This window comes from Ambystoma mexicanum, chromosome 4p, assembly GCF_040938575.1.
Source record: "Ambystoma mexicanum isolate Mex_15411 chromosome 4p, UKY_AmexF1_1, whole genome shotgun sequence".
Lineage (NCBI taxonomy): Eukaryota > Metazoa > Chordata > Amphibia > Caudata > Ambystomatidae > Ambystoma > Ambystoma mexicanum.
The window spans coordinates 185,687,104-185,694,211 of record NC_090927.1 but is presented as its reverse complement, the minus strand read 5'-3'; positions in this window follow the sequence as shown (position 1 = coordinate 185,694,211).

Sequence of the window (7,108 nt, the reverse complement as noted above, 5' to 3'; positions counted from 1 at the left end):
ACACAGCAGTGCAGATACAGACCCAGAATCAGTACACAAGTGATCAGGCAGAATGCAGTGGCAAGATAAAGCAGTCCAGATACAGGGACAGGCTCGGTACACAGGTGATCAGGCAGAATGCAGCGGCAAGACAAAGCAATCCAGCAGCTGATCAGGTAGAATGCATGGGCAAGACAAAGCTGTCGAGATACGGGCCCAGACTCGGTACACAGGTGATCAGGCAGAATGCAGGGGCAAGACAAAGCAGTCCAGAGGCAGGCCCAGACTCGGTACAGAGGTGGTCAGGTAGAGTGCAGGGGCAAGACAAACCAGACCAGATACAGGCCCAGACTCGGTGCACAGCTGGTCAGGCAGAATGCAGGGGTAAGACAAAGCAGTCCCAATACAAGACCTGACTCGGTACAGACGTGGTCAGGCAGAAAGCAGTCCAGATACAGGCCCAGACCCGGTGCACAGGTGATCAGGCAGAATGCAGGGCCAAGACAAAGCAATGCAGATACAGGCCCAGACTCATTACACAGGTGATCAGGCAGAATGCAGAGCAAAGACAAAGTAATCCAGATACAGGCCTAGACTCGGTACAGAGTTGGTCAGGCAGAATGCTGGGGCAACACAAAGCAGTCCAGATACAGGCCCATACTCAGAGCACAGGTGGTCAGGCAGAATGCAGCGGCAAGACAAAGCAGTCCAGATACAGGGCCAGACTTGGTACACAGATGATCAGGCAGAATGCAGTGGCAAGACAAAGCAATTCAGATACAGAGCCAGACTCAATACACAGGTGATCAGGCAGAATGCAGCGGCAAGAAAAAACAACCCAGCAGCTGATCAGGCAGAATGCAGGGGCAAGACATAGCTGTCCAGATCCAGGCCCAGGCTCGGTACACAGTTGATCAGGCCGAATGCAGCGCCAAGACAAAGCAGTCCAGATACAGGCCCAGACTTGGTGCGTGGGTGGTCAGGCAGAATGCAGCGGCAAGACAACGCAGTCCAGATACAGGCCAAGACTCTGTACAGAGGTGGTCAGACAGAATGCAGTGGCAAGACAAAACAGTCCAGATACAGGCCTAGACTCGGTACACAGGTGGTCAGGCAGAATGTAGGGGCAAGACAACGCAGTCCAGATAAAGGCCCCAACTTGGTACACAGGAGGTCAGGCAGAATGCAGGGGCAAGACAAAGCAGTCCAAAATAAGGGCCAGACTCTGTACACAGGTGATCAGGCAGAATGCAGCGGCAAGACAAAGCAATCCAGTAGCTGATCAGGCAGAATGCAGGGGCAAGACAAAGCAGTTTGGATACAGGCCCAGACTCGGTACACAGGTGATCAGACAGAATGCAGGGCCAAGACAAAGCTGTCTAGATACAGGCCCAGGCTCAGTACACAGGTGGTCAGGCAGAATGCAGGGGCAAGACAAAGCAGTCCAGATACAGGGCCAGACTCGGTACACAGGTGATCAGGTAGAATGCAGCGCAAGACAAAGCAGACTCGGTACACAGCTGATCAGACAGAATGCAGGGGGAAGACAAAGCAGTCCAGATATTGCCCCAAACCCGGTACACAGATGGCCAGCAGGGTATACGTTTCCAGGAAACATGCAAGGTGAGGTTGAATAAGCATTCCAGCCAACAGGAATGGAAGTACAAAGCACATGGATGACTTACTGAAGTAGTTTGTTGAGCGCTGTTACTTCTCTTGGTGCTCCTTAAATCGAGTGCATGCACTGGCTTTGTGCATAATGCGTACACTGGTGAAGAGGGGTTTGGGATCCTGCCAACACCTCCCCCCCCCTCATACTAAATCCATGACAAGGAAGAAGGCCAGGAAACACTGAAATCATCCATTCTATTTTGGAAGAATTCCTAATGGACCAATGATTGATAAGTACGTTGAGAGGTATCCCCTCAACCAGCCATACAGACCAGGAGAAGTACAGATCTATCCCTGTGTGGATGAAGAGCCGCAGGCCATGGTCAGAGAGACCTATATGGACAGCCTGGACTAGAGCACCAAGAAGCCATGTTACTGACGTTGTTAGAGACACCACGACATAGCAGCGTTAGACATGAAGCACATGTGCCATCCGCACTTAGGGACACAAACACACACTTGAATACATGAAGAACATGAGTGCACAGTTCTGTAGTTAGAATCCAGATACATATACATACTGCCATTGCTTTTATTATTTTTGCCATTAGCCAAAGGCAGTAACACAGAAACCGCAAGGTGCAAGAGATCCTGAACAAAGCTTGCAGATGCTTAAATATGAGTAACCCTATGGAATTGCAGGAGCACCTATGGGACCTGACAGGGCCATGTGTGACTAACCTATGGAGAATATAGCATCGCATGGACACTGTAGAAACCACATTATAATGTTTAGGACAATTACAGCAGGCCTCTGGCCTCTGGGCAAGAGACAAGCTGAGCTGATTCAGGCTGGACAGAGAGCAAGACGTGTGAGACAGGACCCGCAGCCAAGGTCAAGAGATACGGATGACATTCCAATCCCCATACAACAAAGGGACCAGATGCAGAAAATACGAATAAATCCTGATAATTTAGAGCTGCAGAGCACAGGTTTGTGGTCTCTGAACACATGACGCGGCCAAAGCAGACAATGGACAGCGACCGACGGTGGGAAAAGAGGACCGGTCTCAGGCAGCCATACACAGACTGCAACAGTATGCAACAAGTGTTGCACCGGAGAGGAGAGCACTCTCATAAGGCAAGGTGGTGCACACAATTTACAATACAGACACATAATCATTTTTATCACCTTGAAGAGGTACACAGTGAGCTGAGAATCATTGCGGATCCCAGGCCTGGAGACATCAGCACTAACCAATCACAGTTTAGTGCACTAGGGGTGGGTAGCAAAACCAATGGTAAGTCCACAACACTGCAGCAATGTTATAGTTAGTGAATTGGGGATGGAACAGGCCAGCCTCTGACATGCAAGGGCCAGTTGTAATAATACCTATAGTGTCCAGTATATGTTATATAGTGCTCAGTACCCAATCACCTGGCCCAATAGGTTTTCTGGAGAGAGGCTCAGGTTGTAACGAAGGGCTGACGCCATTTGGGAGTGAAACCAGCCTGCGAGCCGAGGAAGAGTGAGATGTGCATGAATATTCTCTGTTCCTGTGCTGATCCCTGTTGGTTGTGCCTGAAATAAACTGCAGTCTGAAATTGCCGTTGAATGAGTCCTCTGTGAGTGAGTCCTCTGTGTATCCTGGGAATGGTGTTGGGCCCTCCAAGTTCACGAACTTCCAGTATCCCTCTGGCATACCTGGGAGTTTCCCCCAACAAGATGGTAGCAGAATGGATGGTTGACTGCGCCAGCTGAGCACCAGGTCGTCTCCTCTGCCGAGGAACCTGATAGACTGCAGGACCCTTGCATATTTAGAGAAGATGGGAAAATACTTGCCCGTGGAAAGGCTGTCAGGAGCCAGTTGGAAATCATCCTGCAAGTCAGCGAGTAGTCCAGGCAGATCAGGACGGGAAGTCAGCACCTTTTGGGGGAGTCGCAGCCGAGCAGCGCCAGCAGACCAAGTCTAACGGCAACTGTAGGTGTGAGGGATGGTATTGAGTATTGTAGAGTATTGTTTACTATCGTCGATTATTGTCGAAGTATTGTTCTAGTATTGTTAAAGTTAGTAGGGACAGAGCGGAGGTAGTTGTCCCTTTTCTATGTTTAGGGCATATTCGGTCTTAGAGGTAAACAGTTCTGGTAAATAACTCAGACTATTGAAAAGAGGATACGAATGGCAAAAGTTATGTAAATAAATGGATTTCCAGTGGGTTGGGAGTTTTAGCTCAGGTCATAGATGTCGCTGTCCTGTGAGGGTTAGCAAGGAAGCTGACCTAGATTGCGGAAGGTGAGCTGACTGATTAAGTCTCCTGGAGTGAGACGTTTTGCACGCTAGCTGATGCAGCGGGTACAGTCCGATCACAAGAGAATATTGGTATACTACTCCTGGAGGTGGGAAGACAGCTCTGTTTTTTTGTGAGTTTGGGAGTAACAGATGTGCACATGGTATTTGATTTTTCTTAGCAATACCTTATTTAGTAAACTGGAGATGTCACCCGTAGGGTTGCACATTGGACACGGATAGCATGAGGCGGTGACAAGCTAGTATTGGAGAATTGGGATTGATAGATGAGGTGAACAAGTGGCGTTGCGTGGAAGGCGCATGCTCAAGATTGTGGGTGTGCTTGAGGAGGCAGTGATTGTAAAAGAGGGGTGGTGCACGGAGCACACCTGATAAGTTGTGGAGCAAGAGAGGCTCGTAGAACCTGAAAAGTATTGCCATTATATAGTACCTTTTCCCTAAACAGCAGATTGTCGAAACCCTCGACTTGAGATCAGGTAAAAGCAAGAAAGGATGTACCAAGGGAAATGCGGAGGGCACACAAACCTTCAGCACTTGTGTAAGCCACTCCTACCGTCTTACAGGGAGAAGATTTGCAAGTATAGCATAGAAGGGTCCAAAAATACAGAGGGAAAGTTACCTAAACCATGGCCACCTAGTCGAAGTTTCTCCGAAGACGTGCAGCAATCACTACAGACACACATGAATGGTACCTATTAGGGGAATAAGTTAACAAAACACATGGCCATATTCGAAATGTGGCGCATGTTTTAGGAGGGCGAGAAGGATGCCGTGTGGCGTCAGTGAATGCTGAGCCAGGAGGAGATGAAGGAGCCAAGTGCTCATCCCTCCACACCTCCAATGTCCCTCCGAGTGTGGTATCCGATGGCACAGACGATGAGCAAGGGATGTACCCAATATGAGAATTAAGGGCAGCAGAGGGATATTCAAATCTGACATATAAACCACCACCATATAAAAATGTGGATAGGCCGATAGGCATAGGGCAGTCAGCTATTGAGCAAGAGACAAGCAGCGTGGCGCAGAAGGGTACGAGGTTGGGGCTCGGGAGCATAGCCACGAATGAGTGGATAGGAGGACAGATACTCCTGAAGCTGGAAGTATAAACAGATGGAGAGGCGGAAGGGGCGACTAAGGCTATGGAGGGTCTGAAGAGAAGCAGCGAAGCATCAGACAGGGCGGAGATAACGGACGAGGAGGAAAGGATAGAGATGAAACGGGAGGAGAAATTAGAATGAGAGGACAGGGAGAGGAGGAGAGAAGTTAGAGAGGGAGGATAGGGAATGAAGAAAGGAGGAGGAGAAGGAGTGCATGCAAAGGGAAAGGGAGGAGAGCATCGAGAGGGATCTCAAGGAGAGAAGGAGGGTGGAACGGGAGCAGCTGGATAGAAAGACAAGGAAAGTGGACGAGATTGAGAGGCAAAGGGAAGTAGCAGAGTGGGAAAAATGCAAGTTGGTTGAGAGGGAACAGAGGAAGTTACAGTTGGATAGACTGGCAACAGAATGAGCATGAAGAGAGGAGGATGAGCGAGCAATAAGAGCAGTAAAGACACAAGGAGGAATAGGTAGGGGAAACGACATACCGGAGGAGGACAGATGGACAGAACCACATAGTACAAGCTCGCAGGGCAGGAGCACAACAGAAAGAGATGGTGCAGGCCTTGGGGCCTGGGGGGAGGAACTAGATACGGCTTAAGGGACATTGACCTCAACACGAAACCTAACACTGACTTGACATTGAGGAGACTGAGTTTCGCAGATGATTTTTGTAGTAAGGTGTACACAGGGTCTGACAACGAAGACATGACCAGTGGGGATGATAAGGGGAGCAGTTCCGACCCCGGTGAACAGGGACAGACAACCGGGTGTCATGAGTTTAGGACGCACACGGGGAGAAGGAGCAGGCATGACTGGCAACCGAATTATACACCCTACATGACACCACTACCTGATGATAGACTTAGAGTTCCTCTCAGGACGAAGGAAAGGGGAGACAGCAATGGCCTGTTCAAGGGGACATTTGACAAGGAGATATGGTGATAGTATCAGGGTACCCATACTAGAACTGGTCAATGCATGCACAGGCATTGAAAGCGTGATAGGGGAAAGCAGGTGCGACTGACTAGAAGAAAGCATGAGGCGGAGGAGGGGTTCACACAAAGACCCTTATTGGAGATAGGAGGAGTACGACTCCAGTATATACCATGGAAGCATGCAGATAAGGAGAACGTGAAGTGTAGACTGCCCTCGTTGAGTGCAGGAGATGGGAAATGGAATTATGAAATGGAGAAGATGACAGGGGGAAAAAGGTTAGCATTGAGGGACATACAGGGACTCCTATGTCGATCTTAGTAGATGCAGCTGATGACGTATGGAAAAGGACGGGTTTCCCTGGGGTGATGGCAGAAAACAGGGCACATGATGGGTTGCCGTTTGCAAACTGCAGGGCAGCAGTATGGCAAGCACTAAGAACACAATACCCAGACACATCAGACATCAGGTGATTATGTCCCAGAAAGTGAGGGAAGATGAAGACCACGTGAAGTATATTCAGGAGATTAAAGAGCTTTGGCACCTTGAAACTCGAGTGCCTTGTGACAAAACAGTAGCAATATTCTATCACATATGATTACAGGGGCTTCCATAGCCCTTCCAGAACAGTTTGAGGAAATTGGTAGAGATGGAAGCGAAAGGCTGGCCAGAGATACATTCACAATAGTTCACCATTGTAGGTTATGGCAGGAGAAGATTATGAAAAAGGCAGAGGACAGGAAGATAGAAGAAGCAAAACGAGTACAGAAAAATCTATTGAAGTATGCGATGGAAGGGGCAGTCTTAATCAGCCCCACCCCACAGGGACAGCAGCTGCAGCAGCAGCAACAACCGCAGCAGTTCGCTGTTACGCTCACCTGGTCTCTGTGGAGGCATTGGTGCACGGTTGCAGCCGTCCCGGGGGTGAGGTCTCTCGGGTCTGACTTTGCCCTCTGCGCTTATGTGGTGACTGATGGCAATAGGTGATGCTGCTCGGGACAGCTCTTATGTGGAGAATAGGGGGCGTGAGTATGCCAGCTTGTGCGCCTGATCCCCTTCCAGACCCCTTCTCCCAAACCGCGGTACCCATGGGATGCGCTGTCCCTGGAAAGCTCACCTGTTGATTAGTTTTGGCGAGCACTCTATCCTGCTGCTTCTGGCAGGGCGCTTGTATGATCT